Source organism: Mesoplodon bidens (assembly GCF_964165515.1).
Source record: "Mesoplodon bidens genome assembly, chromosome: 1".
NCBI lineage: Eukaryota > Metazoa > Chordata > Mammalia > Artiodactyla > Ziphiidae > Mesoplodon > Mesoplodon bidens.
Window position 1 is genome coordinate 162,117,615 of NC_138176.1, and position 19,003 is coordinate 162,136,617.

Here is a 19,003-nt window from a genome sequence, read left to right on the forward strand (position 1 = left end):
CTATATTATTTGTAAATGTCATTTATTTGAAGGTCATATTTCCAGCAAAATGTGAAGTGGTATGGAAAAATAAAGTATAACAGGGTAAGATGTGGGTGTATTGGGGAGACTAAGGTAGGAATTTTGTATAGGGCGATCAGAGTAGGTCTATTTGAGAAGATGGGCATTGAGCAAACCTTTGAAGGAAGTGGAAGGGAAGAGCTTTCTAGTTGTAGGGGACAGCCACTGCAAGGGCCCAAGGTGAAAGCATACCTGAAATATTCGAAGGTGACTCTAACAGACTCAGCACAAAGGAGAATAGAGGAGAAGATGTTGGAGGTGATGTAGAATCCTCTTCCAGAAGCTTTGGTGGGCCATTTTAGTTTATTCTAAATGGAATGAGGAATAGCTGAGAATTTTGAATAGAAGAGTGACATCATATGACCTCCAATTTAAAAGTATATTCTGCTGCTCTATCGAGATTAGACCTTGGAATGTCAAGGGCAAAGACAGAAGGAGGGAGACAGGAAGATATTGCAGTGATACAGATGTTGGTTACTTGTCCAGAGTGGACAACAGTGAAGGTAATGCAGGATCACTAATTAGCATGTATATTTGGATTGAAGAGCTTCCCTTATTTCCTTTCACATTTGGCATGGAGTGTGAAAGAAAGAGAGGAGATAAGGGAAATGTCAAGATTTCTGCTGGTATGGAGAGGCTTCAGAAGGAGTCTTTGGGGAAAGTTAAAGAGTTTAATTTAGGGCGTGTTCTGTTTGAGACGTCCAAGAGATTCATAAGTGGAGATTTTTAATAGGCATTTAAATATATGTCTGTAGTTGAGGAGTGAAATCTGATCTGGAAACATAATAATGGGAATTGTTGACTCACAGATAGGTTTTAAGTCATAAGACCAGCCAGGATCGCCAAGAAAATATCATTTTTGGGTAAATGAAGAGGACCAGGGATTAGACCTTGGGGAATTTTACATAAAGAGTTAAAGTAGAAGAGGCGGGCCTAGAAAAAGAAAATGAAGTATGACCGGTGAGTTAAGAAAAAATACAAAAAAGGGTACAGTATCTGAGAAAGCTTGTGGAGAAAGTGTACTAAGGAGAAGAAAAGAATGAATGAAGTCAAAAACTAATGAAGAATCAAGTAGATTAGGAACTGAGAATTGAGCATTAAATTTAATAATGCAAGTTGTCATCTGGTGACCTTGACAAAGTATTTTTATGGTGCGTGGGAACGGGAATGGCAAAAGCATGATCAGAGTAGATGTAGTAAGAACAAGAGGAGAGGACTTTGAAACAATGAACATAGACAACGGATTCAAGAAGTTTCCTTGCAAGGGGAGCAAAAACATGGAGTGGTAGCTGGTAAGTCAAGTGAGACTTTTTTTTTTTTTTTTGCTTTTATTTTTTCTTTCCTTGTAAGATTGGAGAGAATAACAGATTGTTTTTTTTCTGATGGGAATGACTTAACAGAAGAAAGAACAACTGATGATGTAAGTGAGAAAGGAGAAAGAGAAGTGCTGAAGTGGTTTCCTTGAGTATGTGAGACATAGGATGGGGTCCTAATACAAACGTTAAACAATTGACTTTATAAAGGACCATGGGTGGTTAATTTATGGTAGCAGGTGAGAATGCAGAGTATGTGGTTATATGGATATAGATGTTAGTAAGTAGGTAGATTTGGGGATGGGGGTCTACAGAAGACTCAGTAGTCTCAATTGAATTAGGTAGAAGGTTATCAACTGGGAGGGAGAATGTGGGATGAGGTATTGGGGGTTTCTGTGAGAGCGGAAGATATGAGAAAGTCACCTAAGGAAGAAAAGAGAAAATGGGTAGGCTAAGCAGAGTACAGGCACTTGGCAGCGTTAAAGGTCGATTTGAGATTCACAGCCATGCCTTCAAAGAGAGGTGATTAGTCAGGTTTTGTGCATTGTTCCAACTACATTCAACTTCATGAACACAGGCACGGAGTAGAAAGATTTGGGTTAATCAGCATTATAGTTTTACCAAATGAATACCGCAAAGTAAGAAAAAGTGGGGAAGTGTGTATATGCAATATAGTAATCATACTTGACCATGCAACATACATAGGAAAGGAGGAAGCAAAGAATGTAAAAGGGACAGTTAAATTTTATAGGATCAATGAGTTTCAGGACCTAGTAGGGTTAAGGATAGTTGTAAGCCATTGTACTAGAGTTAGTGAGCTGGAAAAAGAAAAAAGTTACTTGCTGAGAGTACTCAGAGTACAACACAGATTATGGATGGGCAACTGGTATTGTAATGATAAGATCTAACATGTATGACCAAGGGGATGCATGAATGAGGTGTGATGGCAGAGGATCATTGGAGGAGAGGTTGTTGAGGAAGTGGCAGGTGAAGCTACTGAAAGCATCATTTATTGTACATGTACATTGTAATTCCAAACAATTAAGGCAGAAGTGATATTAGTGAAAAATGGCAATAAGCAAGATGCTGAAGTCATTGAGACATGAGGGGGAAATGGGTATTCTAAAAGAGGAGAATAAAACAATTCCAAGGGACCTCAAACTCCATCAGGACCATTCTGAGAGGAATGCTCTATCATAGAACAATGACTTATGAGCTATATTAAAGAAGAATTACTTAATGACATTATATCTGAGTCTCAGTGTCAATGTGGATTCTTGATTTAAGATGAATTTAAGGAATTTGGGAAAATTTGGTTATTTGTGCATAATTGGCCTTAATGCATCTTGGACCCAAAACCTCTGCCTAGATTTCAGGAATCGCTGTGTGGTTTGTAAGGGAGCTGGTGATCTTCTGTGTCAGGTTTAAGAACTGAATTGTTTTACATACTGATGACTAATGAGGAAAAGAAAACAGCCAACATTTGTCCATTGGGATTTCTTTTCTTTTTTCCTTTTATTTTCTATTTTCTGTTTGAGAGAATGCTGCAGAGTATCTCTAAAGTCTTACGTAACTCATCAGTAGCTGATGAAGAGTGTAGTTGGGGATATGGACTATTGGTCCAATTAGCTAATTTAGATGATATAATTTATAACATAAATAAATAATAGTCAGCTACAAAACAGATGTGTACTCAACGGAAACTCTGTTTTTCTAACAGAATTTAATTTTCTTCATGAGCTCTCATGTCCACTTGGCAGGGAAAACTTTAATTTCAACACCTTCAGGAGTACTCAATCTGATTCAGCAGGGTTGGTTTTTTTTTTCAGTCAAATTAAGCACTATTTTCTGATTTATTGTCTAATTCTACATTACCACATCAGTACTGCCTCTTCCCTTCCCTCAGGGTTTCCTAACATCCATGCAGAAATACATGTCGCTATGAAGGTGTTGGAAGAGAACAAGGCGTATATATGGTCTTGGGCATTGGTGGCAACCGATTCAGGTTTTTGGGATGACTTAAGGGAATGAGCAGCTGAGATAAGTGGAATGACAAGATCATTTGAGGAAGGTATTTCAAGGTACTGGAAAACTAGGATATTGTAAGAATCCTCTACATGTATGTTGAAATAGGAAAGAATTAATATTAGAGGTAACATTAGAAAAAATTAGCATAGGCAGTTTGTGTAGCTAACTTGGTTATCTGGAACTCTTGTAACTTTCTGGCACATAGATGGTTCTACAGAAGTTTGTGAATCTTCACTGTTACTCCAGGAAAGAGGACTGTTTCACAGAGACAGTATTTTTTCTTTTTTAACATCTTTTTTGGAGTATAATTGCTTTACAATGTTGTGTTAGTTTCTGCTGTATAACAAAGTGAATCAGCTATATGTATACATATATCCCCATATCCCCTACCTCTTTTTTTTTTTTTCCGGTATGCGGGCCTCACCGCCGCGGCCTCTCCCGCCGCGGAGCACAGGCTCCGGACGCGCAGGCTCAGCGGCCATGGCTCACGGGCCTAGCCGCTCCGCGGCATGTGGGATCCTCCTGGACCGGGGCACGAACCCGTGTCCCCTGCATCGGCAGGCGGACTCTCAACCACTGCACCACCAGGGAAGCCCTCCCCTACCTCTTGCGTCTTCCACCCTCCCTATCCCACCCCTCTAGGTGGTCACAAAGCACTGAGCTGGTCTCCCTGTGCTATGCAGCTGCTTCCCACTAGCTGTCTATTTTACATTTGGTAGCAGCACTAATTTTTGATTGGGTTCAGAAATAGAGGTACTGAGTAAACTGTTCAATCAGTTTCACCTTCAGACCACTGACATTATCTCCAAGAAGAGGACTGGCCATTTAGAGGTACATAGAGTGTATTTATGATGGAATATGGCCTGCTGTGAATCTTGGTCAGCTCCCAAAGACTGTGACCATGGAACCCATGAATTAATCAACCACAGTCCTTCAGCAGATTCTCTTGTGCTGGTTGTATTTTGGTCAAGAAGTTATAACTAGGACAGATGTAAAGAGTAAGAAATGTTTAAATTATCAGAAATTTAAAATTTTATGGCTGCTTTTATTATCTCTAAATCCCCATATAATTTTAAATGGTTTTGTTAAACCTACCAAGAACTTTCAACTCAGACAGAGGAGAGAGTGGAGATGATATTTGGTATTCCTGGTCTGTGACGTTAGAAAATCCAGCATTTCTTTCACTACCTTGCTCATAGTGAGTGAAAGGATAGGGATCCCAGTTGCCCATTTTTCCTGCTTTGGGGTAGATGAAAAAGTGATTAGGACAGGTAGTACTAATTATTACTCACTTTCCATTCTCCTTCCTTTGTAATAAAATTCTCAGTAGAACATGGCCACCCAACTAAAGACTTTAAAATTTCCCTTTATTGCTTGATATTATGTGTGGCTCCTCAGCTAAGTTTCAACCAATAGAATGTGAGCATATGTAATGAGTACCATTTCTGAGTCCTGCCCTTAAAGAGAATAGGCATGAATTCCCTGGTCTCTCTCCCTTGTTTAGAAGGCAATTGTGATGATAGAAATTGAAGCAACCATTTAGACTATGAGATGGAATCCACATGTTGAGGATTGCGAAGCAAAAAAGCAGAAAGAACTTGGTCTACAATATCAATCCTAGATTCCTAGTCTTGGACTGATGTGTGAGAAAGAAACAAACTTCCACTTATTTAAGCTGCAACATGTTATTTTGATCTCAGATTTAATAATTTAACTGATAATCTGACAATTATAGAAGAAAATAACTACTTTCTATGAGTATGTTTGAAAGGCTGATTGATTGGGGGTTATGGTACTCAGGATTAAAAAAAATCACTATGACATTCAGGTTCAGTTTCATGAGATACAGAATTTGGTGGTTTCAGACAAACATAAGCTAGCAAATTAAAAGTAGTTTCATATTTGAAAGTGAAGACGTTAGCATTCTTGTCTATGAAGTATAGCTAATGGTCAAGGGGGAGGCAGTCAAGCTGATGCATTGAATTCATCTCCTATTTCTGTTTACTTGTTGGGAAGCACGTGGACAGGACAAGAAGACCCAGGACTTTGTTAACCAAGGAAGCTCCAAAACAGGTAAAAGGCACCTCACTTCCTTCCTTGCAGAAAATAGAAGGAGTGAAAAGTCAGTTGTGACTCTTAGAAGGTGACTAGCTGATGTGGATAGGGGCAGGAATCTCACAACACTGACATAAGGAGAACTCAAACTGTCTTCTATATTCCTTCACAAAAACACATTTAGCATTTGAAACTGTAGAAACTGGTCAATGCAGGTGGGCAAGGCACACAGTCACTCATCCATTCATTCAGTTACATTTAACTCTGCACTTAATAAAGAATCTAAACTAACAAATAAGAATTCACTTCCATCCACTTCTTTGTACTACTGGTGGCTGGACTTGGGACCTAGTGGTTTAAAAAAATAAATTGTACCACTCCACCTTAGGAAGACTGTATTCTAGAGCCTTACTCTAGCTGTAAGACTAGAGAATTTACAAACTATTGTGTTAAATGTTATATTACTTCTTTAAATAAAGGGGATTTCTAGTTTTCATGTATTAACTGCTAATGTGCTTGGGGATTCCCATTTTTTCAGAGATAAGTAATAGACTCTGCCTTTCTCTGGAAAAAAAAAGTGAGAATGCTATTTCCTGTGCTTTATTTACTTTGTTCAAGTACTGCCCGTCTTCCCAAATACAGTTCTCTTAAAGGAATCTACTCTGCCATTGGGACCTTTAGTAGAGCATTTATATTCACACTATTCTGTACTAAACTAAGCATTTTGACAGTCACTAATGGTACAGTAATAAAATAATAGGTCCAATTTTCTGGTAAAGCAAAAGGAGAAAATTGTTTTACTTCTTGGAAGTGTTGAACTAATTGGGAAAAATACTCATGGTAATCACAATGGCTTATTCCGATAAGAAGTTGGTTGCAGTGATTTTATTTTTTCTTTTACATATTATCTCTATGATGGTTAATGAGATCAAATACTCATTTAATGATTGATTGCATTTTATCACTTAACAAAAATCTTTACAAGCGCTATCACAAGGAAATCTTGTAATAAATTATTTCATGTGAACTCTAAAGACATTTTGGCTGCTTAGTTTATATAGCATGAAGAAAGCTAGTACTATTAACTTTGGATAGGATGTGAATATAAAGAAATCTGAGGAGTTTAAATAAATCGATTAATGGCAGATTAGGATCTTTATGTAAAAAATTGTTATATTTTGAAAAGAACTTGAAATTCATATAGGCCCTATTTTACATGTGCTGAATTTTTCAGAGGGGGAAACTGAACTTAATTTACAAAAAATTACTTTCTACAGATCATATAATGAGTAAGATTTGATAAGCTACAACTAGATATGATAGTATGATAGTATTATAGCAACTTAATCATTCTCAAACTATTTCTGTTCTTAAAGTTGGAATCTGAGTTGATTATTTCCTCTTGTCTTACATAATTTGGAATACTTTAATTTTTTTTGTTCTGTATTTTCAACCAAATCTTTAATCTTCCTTGCAGAGGTCATTGGAAATTGGAATTATTATATTTAGTTATTTCTAATATCCTATCGAAAGAATATTTCATTTTGTTTTTGTATCTGAAATTGTAATCCACTTTTACAGATGTGGAAACTATATCACAGAGAGATTAAATAGTTTTCCTAAGGCCATACCTAGAAGAAGTTAGAATTCAAATACCAGTGTTCTGAATCCAAAAGTTTATTCTTTTAGTGCTAATTCTCCTATTCTAGAAGTCAAGGACCTAATATATTTCCAAGGTGGATTGTGATTCACTGTTCATTTTTTTGGTCATTTTAAGTCTTTTATTTTATATATATGGTGATTATATTTGAGTTGTATGAAGACTGATAAATTTTCAGCAGTGGTCAAAACTATTGAAGTTTTGCTGACAACTAACCTATTTTTTAAAAAGAGGATGTAGAGCTGGACCTTCTATATTGGTGTCCTCCATCTAAATTCCTAAATCTAAGAAAACTTTTGAGCAGCTTGGTCTACTCTCTATGTTACTTATTTTCAAAAGATGCTGTCTTATGGGATAAGGAGAGCAGTCATACTGGCATTTCTTGACAACAGTTATTCTTCGCATATGGTAGATGCCAGAAAACTACATGCTACTTGAAATGAGAGATTTTATAAGCTATTATATAATGAAAAGGGTTTAGTAATCAAATAGACCTAGGTTCCAATGCTGGCTTTACCATTGATTACTGTGTGTACTTTGATAAATTAAGTAACTTCTCTGACCTTGCAGATTTAAGAATGGTAATATTTTTTAACTGTTACTCTTAAAGGGTCTATTCCAGGATTTCACAGATAACAAGTGGCCTCCATATTATTATTTTCTATCCTAGAACTTGAAACTAAACATGAAAGGGCATCCAGGGATTGAAAGACAATGAAGAATCGATTTATCTATTTTTACCAAATTATTTTGTTGCTTTTTATTGATATTTAAACCTAATCACACAGCTGTTGTAGAATTTTATTAAACTGGTCTCCAGTACCAGAAAGCTTAGGACTTTTTTTCTGGCTGTGGCCCTCTCCAACTTCAATTACCTAACTGTGCCGAGTTTCAGTTTCCTCAATTTGAACTGGGAAATATCTTCCTTACAGTATTATCCAAAGGATTAATTATGGATAAGTATTATAAGAGTTGTAAAAACAAATTTTCAGTTATATAGTACAATATAAATGCACAGGGCATTTTTATTACTTTTATTATTACCATTGTTTCCAGTACTTATGACTTAGAAGATCTTTGAAAAGACACCTAACAAAAATTTACAGAACATTAATGTGCTTCCTATTTTTATACACTGAAGTTGAAAAAATCAAAAAACAGTCTAGAGGAAAACACAAATGCAGGACTAAGAAAGACACTTGCGTTTTCCCTGAAATAAGTATGCAATTTAAGAATGTGCATACTGCATTATACAATGTGCAAATTTTTTAAAAAGAGAAAGAATGTAGGTTAAAACCTATCTTCTTTGCAATTCCATAATCAGTCTTTTCAAATATGAGAAATTGTGACATTCCATTCGATACTGAGTAGTCTGTTAAGAATTATCCTTTCAGAATTCTCATCCTGTTTTCCATAATTCATAACAAATCACATCTATTTATGTGGGAGCTATTTGCTCCAAATGCCACCTCTTCCTTCTGATCTCTTACAATCAGGCTGAGATGTGCTCGTGCTAGAGCATCACAGCAGTAACCACAGCCAAGAGCTCAGGATTTCTAAACCTGATTAGTTTCTGCAATTTATATTTCATCATTGACATATCAGTCTTTAAATAGATTGAGGACTGTGCATGTGTGAAATGAAATTTATACATTTAACAACTGAAGATCATTTATTTCTTCAAGAAATTAATTTACTCCTAATGAAGAATGAAAGACTGTCTCAATCATACATCAGTGTAACCTTTTACATCTCCTAGAAATCAACCCTTCATTTTTAGGACTATACAGAGAGAGTATTATTTTCCATAAACTTAATAATTATTCAGAATAATTACTTCAACTTTTAACTGGGCATTTTGCTTTAAACATTTTATTTCACCAAGTTACTGAAACATGAATATTAGACAAATTAAGAATAAATGCAATTGGCATTGAGTTAGTATTCCATGAGTCATTCTTTTGTAATTTCCCCTTAAACTCTCGTAATAACTCGTAATAACTTATTGAAAGGAAAGCACCTTTAACAAACACTAAGACAGAACACCTTTTTATTTTTAAAAAATTTGTTAAACTAAAATCTTATATAGGTAATAGAGTACTATACATAATGTTTTACAGAGAGAGGAAATCTGCCACATGAACCCTCTGACAGAATAGGCTTAATCCCTCTTTTACCCCCTATAGATTTAAGCGTCCAGGAATTTTACCAGTTTGAAAACTGGACCTGCATATTCTGGTGTGTGTATGTGTGTGGCCAGATGTGGTTCTTGTCTATTTGCCCCACTTCTATCACTTCTCATTTTGCTAATATTTGGTAACAATATCAGCAACCAAAAAATAAGGCAGGATGTAGAAGGCCTTGGAGGTGGAATATTACCCTGTTTATTCCCTGTAATATTGGTCAGGAAGAGAAATGATGGTGCTTTATAGGGATTGCAGGTTTTATTGTCCATTATTTAGTATCAGATAATTCAAATTCATTTTGTTGCTTGATGTTCAAAAATCTGAACTGAATTGATACAAATATTGGTCACATTTCATTAATGTTTCCGTTTATAACAACTCATTTGATCTTCAGATTTGTAAGTTTAGATAATAAAATTATTCTTTGATGAAAATGTTTGAATTTCAAATATTACATTTAACAATATCATTTAATATTGAGTATGCATTAAGCATGAACTAACAGGATGTCATAATTATTTTATATGTATTATCATTTTTAATATTCCCAGTAATTCTGTAAGAGAGATATTACTATTATACTTATTTCTCAAATGATGACAGTTGGGTATGGAGAGGATAAATATATTGCCCAGTATTGCTACCCTGTGGGTAATGATAAGGGTAGTTCAAGTGGAGACCAAATTTGAGCCTAGATCTTCTAGTGCTCTTATCAGTGCTCTACTGCTTGTATGTTCTCTTCAGGGACACAAAGTTCTGCCTTTTATGACTCCATTATCTGTCTTCCACATTTATCAACTTCTCTGGAATATGTTTTAAGTCTTAGTACTTTTCTTCTACATTGTTACATACCAGCTTAAACTTTTCCTCCACATACAAATTCAATATTCAGAACTTGATACAGTTTAAAATCTTTGATGGCATGGTATTTTCCTTTACTTCATTTAACATTTCAGCTTCATTTTAAATTACTTCCTCAAGAGTGGAAAGCAGCAGCTTTCTCATAGTTTTTTCCTGTTTCCTGAATTATCATCATCATCATTGTCATCACTATCATTAACATCACCCTGTTACTTTTATGGTAAAACTCGTGTCTTCTATTGAGAACTTGCAGTGTGTCTCATGGCTCTAATTGGAAATACCTCCATTTCTCTCATGATTTGCTGTGCCTTCAAGACTTGCCTCAGTTGGTCCCCAAACTCCATATTTCCTGTGGGTGTTATCATTTTCTAGTTGCAGTTATAATGTGTTTTCCACCCTGTTACTTTTTTCGTTTTGGTAATTTTAGTAAGTTTTCACATGAGAGGGTAAGACACCTGCTTTTATGCCCCCATCTTTTCCTAAAGTCAAAGTTTCATGTCCTTTTGAAGCTTATTAAGAGTCCAGTTAGATTGCACTGAATTTTTTTTCTTCTTCCTCACAATAGAGCATTTTACGAAGGAGATAGTTGCAAGACTGTCTTGTCGTTTCAACTGATTTTTCTCTGTTTGCTCTTGTTTTTAATACATTGGGTTGGTGACAGCTGTTATTTAAATTTTACCATCCCAAATAGAGGCAGCAGGAGATGGGTTAGTCACCCTAGGGTAGGACAAATAACAAATAGACTCAAATGTGTAATTTGACAACATGATAGATACTTTTTGATTGCTCCCATTAAGGTCCAATGCAGTTTCATTTTGGGGCAGGAGAGTGGGGAGGGTGGGGAAGCTATATTTAATGTACCATTGGAGGACCCATGCTGGCAGTAGGTCTGTTACCTTTAACACATGGATTCCTGGGTTGCCATCAGTTAACAAGAAGTAGAATGATTTGGAGCAGCACAGGAAGGTTTTTTTTTTTTTTTTTGGCTAGGTCTGGAAAAGTCACATATATTTGCTCAAATTCCATGTATTATAGCTGACTGCAAGAGAGTTTGGGAAATATTGTCTATATGTATTCCCAGAAAGAGAAGATGTTTTTGTGGGAAATACTTAGCAGCATACTTTATTCTCACCTTCTCTATGTGGGTTTCATAACTATTTGCACAGTGTATATGCTGGGATCAAGTGCTTAATCTTCCCTTCTACTTGTAGCCTCTATTGTAAAAGATCCTTTTCATGGGGCCTCCATACAGGGAGGTACTTTACATGGATAATGGAAAGATTCTCAAATACCATCCACTCCCAACTTCCAAACTCTGTTTCCAATGTCTGTACATCATTTGTGGCTGTATTAGTTGTGTTGGGGTCTGCCCTCTAACTTTTCAGCACACTCCTTTTTCAAAGTTTAGAGACAAACATTAGTCTTTTTCTTGCAGAAAATAAGTTCTATATTTAGGAAAAATATTTAGAACTTTCTTGGTTTCAACTCTATAGTAATTCTTAGGAATAATAGAGTTTTCTACTTTTTTGATGTATCATTTAAGTGGAAAATCAGGATGGGGGTTAGCCACCTGCTCTCCTTTTGCCTTCTTGCCTAGAAATAAGAAAGTAAAATAACATTTATGCAAAGGTTATTCTTGTTTTCTCAAGTTGCTCATTGTGAAGGATTTTATGATTGAAGAGTACAAGCAAACCTTCATATATCTTTTGTTTATATTTTCATTTAGGCTTCTTAATTTGCTTAAATTGAGATATACTTAAAGACTTTAATACAGATAAAGACTGGGGTCATAATTTTGTATTCTAAAAATATGAGGATTTCCATTACTGGGAAGATACATTAACAAAATATAATTTCCAAAGAATTTAGGAGTCCTGTGCTGCCATAGAAGAGTTTTGCCCCAACAGGCTGTGGAAAGAGACGTAGGATGAGTTCCTGTCTTCTCAGTACAGAAGAGGTGAATGAATATGACACCCTCTGGATTGTAGATATGTGAATGCTGCAGTTAAGGCTTTACTCATTTCTTCTGCCTTTATCTAGGTTATGCTGCCTTAGGTCAGTAGCAAAGATGTGGTTAAAGTGTGTAATGATATTCATATTCAACCTTGGCAAAGTAAACTTAGAAGAATTAGACGCTGATTTTTTGTTATCCTATCTTAAAAGTACAAATACTATTATGCTTAAATGGAAAAGACTTCTCCATTTGATATTAATATGCATAGCATTTAAAAATTGTGTAATGTTTCAATATCAAGTACTTTTCCTTGGCAAACTATTAATAGCTTGGACATGTTTTCCAGATTTTAGGCATACTTTGTGTCCAAAAACCTTGCGTCTTCTCACACAATGGACATGCCAGCCTCAGGAAACAGTTTGGTGACCATTTTCTTTAAGGCCCAAAACTAAACTAATCCTGAATCAAGTTAATTTTGTTATTTCACTGTGAATCGTATCTTTTTTATTCTGCAATCAGAAGCCATCAAAAAATGAGAATTTTTTTTATAGTAGCATGAACTTAATAGGCTGGGAGAAAGCCCTGGGGGTTCTTTCTGTTTGGCTGAGAGTTTTCTTGTCTGTTAATTTTTTTTTAATTTCATTTATTTTTAAAACTTTTGGCTGTGGTGGGTCTTCTTTGCTGCACGCGGGCTTTTCTCTAGTTGCGGAGAACGGGGTCTCCTCTTTATTGTGGTGCATGGGCTTCTCATTGCAGTGGCTTCTCTTGTTGTGGAGCATGGGCTCTAGGTGCGCGAGCTTCAGTAGTTGTGGCACGTGGGCTCAGTAGTTGTGGCTTGTGGGCTCTAGAGTGCAGGCTCAGTAGTTGCGGCACACGGGCTTAGTTGCTCCGCTGCGTGTGGGATCTTCCCGGACCAGGGCTCGAACCCTTGTCCCCTGCATTGGCAGGTGGATTCTTAACCACTGTGCCACCAGGGAAGCCCTTCTTGTCCATTTATTAACATCAAGTTTGAGGAATCTTCCTTTCATTTTGAACAGTTTGGCTTTCTTGGGAGGGACTTGTGTAGTCTCTACCCTTCTAAGTTCTTGGCTGAGATCCCTCTTAATAAAAAGACAGATTAAGAGGAGAAAAACAAATTTAATTATGTACATATGGGAACCCCCACAAAGATATGAGACTCCAAGGCAGCCAGGCAAGTGAGGCTATATACTATCCTGAGCTAAGGAAAGGGACAGAGAGGCTTCAAAGGGGGAGAAAGGCAATTCACATGAAGGTGAGAAGAGCAAATATTTGGTAAATAAATGTTTGTCCTGCCATACAGATAAGTCTTTCAGATGAAAGAGTTATTTCTGGTACTAGCTCTCTTCCTGATATAAGCCCCCTTTCTAATTTCTTTTAGGCAGTTAAAGGGGGAGATAAAAAGTTTTTCCTGAGTTGTCTGAGTCTTGATTGCCTTCAGCTCAAAATAATCCACATGGCAAATTGGCATATTTTGCGGTGGCACATTGTGCTACCCTTCACTTGTAGGCATTTCCAAATACCGATCTCTTTAACCTCATTCCCTTCTAAACAAGATATATAGGAAGAATAAAAGATCCTAAAAGATTCTAAAATATTTAGAGTATTTCAAGAAAGAAAAGGGAAGAAGATAAATAAAAGAGAAAGACAGATGCCATGTTAACTGGAAGTAAAGCATTTTAATCTCAAACACATAACAGAACTCTTTTCAGGCTTATGAGTAGTTAGAGAAGATGAAGATAACATCCATTAAACCACTCTTTTGGCCTCAGCAGTTGACACTGACTACCATTTGAAGATGGTTAAGGCAGAGACAGAGATATTGACTCATTAGTACTAATGTAGAATGTTTTTATAAAGCTCATCTAATGATAGCAATCCTGTGAAGTAGATCATCTTATTTTTATGCAGTGTTTAAAAGATATTAAAACTAAATGTCAGAAATGTGAGGGATATTCAAGACTGTACAGTTAGGAAGGTCTCAAATCAATATTATTTCTGACAGTTGTTCTTGTGGTCATTGCAAGCTGTTGCATTGCCAACACATTTGACAAGAGAATACATAATTTTAAAGAACCAATTTAATTTAGGAATATCAAGACCATAAGAAGGTTGTAGCAATACTGAGCCAGAAATGTAGGAGAGTAGAATTTCTACTCCATAAAAAACATACTAGCAGAGATGACAATGTTTTGGGTCTCTGTAAGTCTGGAGTGTAGTCAGGGAGGATCTGGGAACCTAGAAAATAGAAAGTATCAATTAGCACCATGTTTGTGTATATAACATTTCCCTTTATTTAATTAATTAATTTATTTATATTGAAGTATAGTTGATTTACAATGTTGTGTTAGTTTCAGGTGTACAGCAAAGTGATTCAGTTATACGTATATATATATTTTCAGATTCTTTTCCCTTATAGGTTATTACAAAATATTGAGTAGAGTTCCCTGTGCTATACAGTAGGTCCTTGTTAGTTATCTATTTTATATATAGTAGTATTTATATGTTAATCCTTAACTCCTAATTTAACATTTCCCCTAATTTAAAAGAGCATGTGCTTTGGGATCGAAAAGACACTTTTGAGTCTTAGTACTATTATAAATTTGGTATGTATTCATGGAGGGTATATGTAAACATTTTGAGCCTGAATTTCTTCCTTTGTTTAGTAGTGATGGTAATAATGCTTAACTGCTAGTATTACTGTGAATAATCAGATAGTGAGTTCTACATAACTTTAGATACTGTAAATTGCTGTCAATTATTGTTGATTTTATCAACAGCTCTAACAGTCTGGAATCCTACAGTTTTTATAATAATTCCTATTTCAGTATTTCCACACTTTCTACTGTGATGAACTTTGGAAACTTATCTGCTCAAGGTTCTACTACCTTCCAACTGTGATACCTTAAACCACTCTGATTCTTTTTTTTTTTAAACCACTCTGATGCTTTTTTTTTAATTGAAATATAGTCAATTTACAATGTTGTGCCAGTCTCTGCTGTACAGCAAAGTAACTCAGTTTTATATATATATGTGTGTGTGTGTGTGTGTGTGTGTGTGTGTGTGTATATATATATATATATATATATATTCTTTTTTTTTCCATTACGGTGTATCCCAGCAGATTGGATATAGTTCCCTGTGCTCTACAGTAGGACTTTATTCCTCACCTGCAATGAGGAAACGTTTGTGTTGGTTTCTATGCATTAGATAAAATAACGGCTTCTCCCAGTCTTGGAGTGGTCTCATGTAAGGTATGAATCCTATTGTTTAGACTGACCTGGGCTCTTGCTTGTCTCCCCACTGACCAAAGAGCCAGTTGTTCAAGGGGTGTGTCCCTTGTGCAGCAGCCACTAAAGACTGTGACCCAGGCACAAGCACAAGATTCTTCCAGGGAGATACAGGCAACTGGAATGGGCCAGAGAGAGAATGCAAAGACAGTGCCCGCTGGCCTCCTCTGTCTCCAAGGAGGATAACAGTCCCTAAAAGTGTGCTAAATTAGAAGCCTGACCTTTTAGGCAGCAGCTCTTAAGGTATGAAAATAGACTTTTTCAGGGAAAGACTGGGAAATGTCTGTTTTATTGCCTCCTCTGTACCCACTGAGCCCTGGGGGATAAACACAGTGAGTCATCTTGAGCCATTAGGAACTGTTTCTTTGTTTCTATAGTCTCATGGGTCTTGTGGATGCAAACCCCACTGGCTTTCAAAGCTAGGTGGTTTAGGGGCCTGTCCCTCAAGTTGAAGTCTTAAAAGTTGGGGTGCTGGTGGGCTTCCTTGGTGGCACAGTGGTTGAGAGTCCGCCTGCTGATGCAGGGGATGTGGGTCCGTGCCCTGGTCTGGGAGGATCCCGTGTGCCGCAGAGCGGCTGGGCCCGTGCGCCATGGCCGCTGGGCCTGCGCATCCAGAGCCTGTGCTCCACAACGGGAGAGGTGCTCCGCATACCGCAAAAAAAAAAAAAAAAAGTTGGGGTGCTGGATGTTGGGTCCAAACTCTTCACACCTCAGGGAAAAGCTGGGGGTTGTAAGTTTCTTTCTAAACTGTATGTCACTGTGCCAGGGTGGAGTTTTATGGCAAGAGTGTGTCTCAGCCTTTTCTACCCATTTCTGTGTGTGTACTTTCTCATTCACCTGATGTGAAGAACTTTCTCAGCTAGTTTTGGGTTTCTTCCAGAGAAATTGCTCTGTATGTAGCTCTGTATTTGGTGTGTCTGTGGGAAAGAAAGGGTGATTTCAGGATCATCCCATGTCACCATCTTGGACTGGAACCTATGTGCATGTTTTTATGAATCCATTGTTTTCTTCTGTATCATACCATTCTTACCTTTGTTCTTCTGTATGTAATGTGTCATTTTCCTCTGGATATCCTATAGATTTTCTTTTGTCACTGAATTTATGCAATTTGGCTATGGTGTGTTTCGGTGTACTTTCTTTTACTTCGGGTTTGTTCAGTTTCTTCCATCAGTGAGTCTGTAGTTTTCATAAAAATTTTGGTTTTTCAACGATTTTTAAAGTGACATCTCATAAGGGGTATTTTCAAAGGCATTTTGAATTCCTGAAATTCATGCATTTCCAGATTTGTGAAACAGCAAATGAAACACAAATAGTTTGGACACTCACATTTCAGGAAAGAAATTCTATATGATTCAATTAAGTTCAACAAGCTCCTGCTGAGTGACTGTTGTGTTCTTAGGTGCCAGACTGTGTAGACACCAGTCCTGTGTTAAGGGAGAAAAAGGTCTGGATTTGAAACACTGATACTTTTGACAAGTTCAGACAGAAGCCAATAATAATTTGCATAAAAACCTTGTTTCAAGGAGGAAAACTATTCAACAAGGAAGAATATGTGGCATGTAAATGGTGAATAACAGAATGAATAACCAAGTCAAGGGAAGAGAAGCTGCAGGTAGTACTGGAACAGACACACCAGCATAGCCTAACACATTTTAGTGACATTTAAGAACATCAGAGCAAAGGGATTATTTGACATCTAGTGTCACCTACGCCACTCCCTGATTGGGGTATTTTTCTCATTGGTACTGTAGTGAAAAGGTATTTGTAGATGACTCCAGAGATGAAATCATCATTTCTAGAAGGGTAAGGAGAAGGGCCTGAAACAAAGCCCAACAAATTTTTTCTGTTTCTCCCCCTTCCCCTTTCTGGGGCTCCAATTAGACATATATCATGTTGGTTGAATTTTCCCCACAATTTAATTCAAAGTTAACTTTTTTCCAGTATTTATCTTTCTTTGTTTCATTTTGGATATTTTCTGTTAATGTGAATTTAAGTTCACTAATCTTTTCTTATATAATGATTAATTGTCTTAGTCCCATACAGTGTGTTTTTCATTCCTGACGTTGTAGTTTTCATTTCTGTAAGTTTGATTTTATTCTTTTTTGTATCTACCATTTCACTATATAATATGTTTAGTCTTTCTGCTAGCTTCATGAACATATGGAATAGCCATCACAACTGTTTTAATGTCCTTGTCTATTGTTTCTATGATTTCATTTCTGGGTTACTTTTGAGTTTCAGATTTATTTTTAGTACAGCATTAAGATAAATTATAAGTCATGTATTTTCTATTATTTGCTCTAATTTTCCTGTGGTTTCTCATTCTCCTGGTAGCTAAGAGGAAGTAGGGATATGCACAACACCTATATTTCAGTTCAATCTGAAAAGTTTAATCAGAGCAAAATTTTGAAGATTCTCATTTGGTACTTGATTAGGCTTTATGGATAAAAATCCTCTCTGATTTTATTATCTATGCCCTCCCTTCCTCTATGTCATTCTAACATGGCCATTGGATGTATCAAGAAGGAGAATTGCTCAGGCAACCTCATCATAGGGGAAGAAATATGGGATCCTTTGGTTTTATGTAACCACTGGATTTCTGCATTTCTTTCCTGTGAGGTGGTAGGTAAGAAATGTTCTTTGAGCTGGGACCATAACATGTAGCTGTTCTGCTAGCATCATCTAGTTAAGTCTGTGTTGATGTAATTCGTTACTTGTTTTCTTGGTTTAGTCAATACTAGGTGGTATTACCATTTGTTCTAATTTGTTAGAACTAATTTGTTCTTACCTTGGATTTTCCTGGGTGTGTCCTGCCAATACTTTCTACCAAGCATGGTTGTAAATCATAGACACCACAGTGTCTTATGTACCATTACCTTACCCTAACTATAGTCCAATGGTTCTCGACTCAGTTATCTTCATTGACTTCCCTCAAGAGAATGTGGTAAACTCTGGGTCCTCTCTGTGTCAGTTGGGAACTAAAGATTGCTTAGATAAACTAAACTTGGATCCTTCCTTGGCCAAACTATCTTGTGCTACTGAGGCAGGAGATAGATGGACTCCAGGCTAGACACTTACAACTGGCCTCCTGTTCACACTTCCTGGGGTGAGAAGAAGGTGGGCTCCAGGCCAGACATTCATTACCAGCCCCCTGTTTACATTTCCTGAAGCAAGGGAGAAACGGGCTCCAGGACTACATATTTGTGACCGAACTCCTGTCTATATTTTGAGATCTGCACCTTGATATAAAAACCAGCAACAGAAATAGGGTAAATAACCAGATATTGGACATTTTTATGGCAGGGACAGATTGGGACTAAACCCTGTTAAAAGATCAAGAGGTCATACATTTCCCATCCTGGGGCAAGGGAAACATTGCACATACGCAGAAATGCTCCTTGGGGGTCAAAAGGAGGGGGCACCACCCCATAATATGTGATGCTAAGGCCATCCCATAGGCCTCTGGGCTGTAATCCATGTTGGAAAAAAGTTGTGCACGCATTTTGGGGAGGGTCCTAGGGCAGGGCAGGTGCAGAAAAAGAAACCAGATAATGGGCCAAAGGTAAACAAAGACCCAG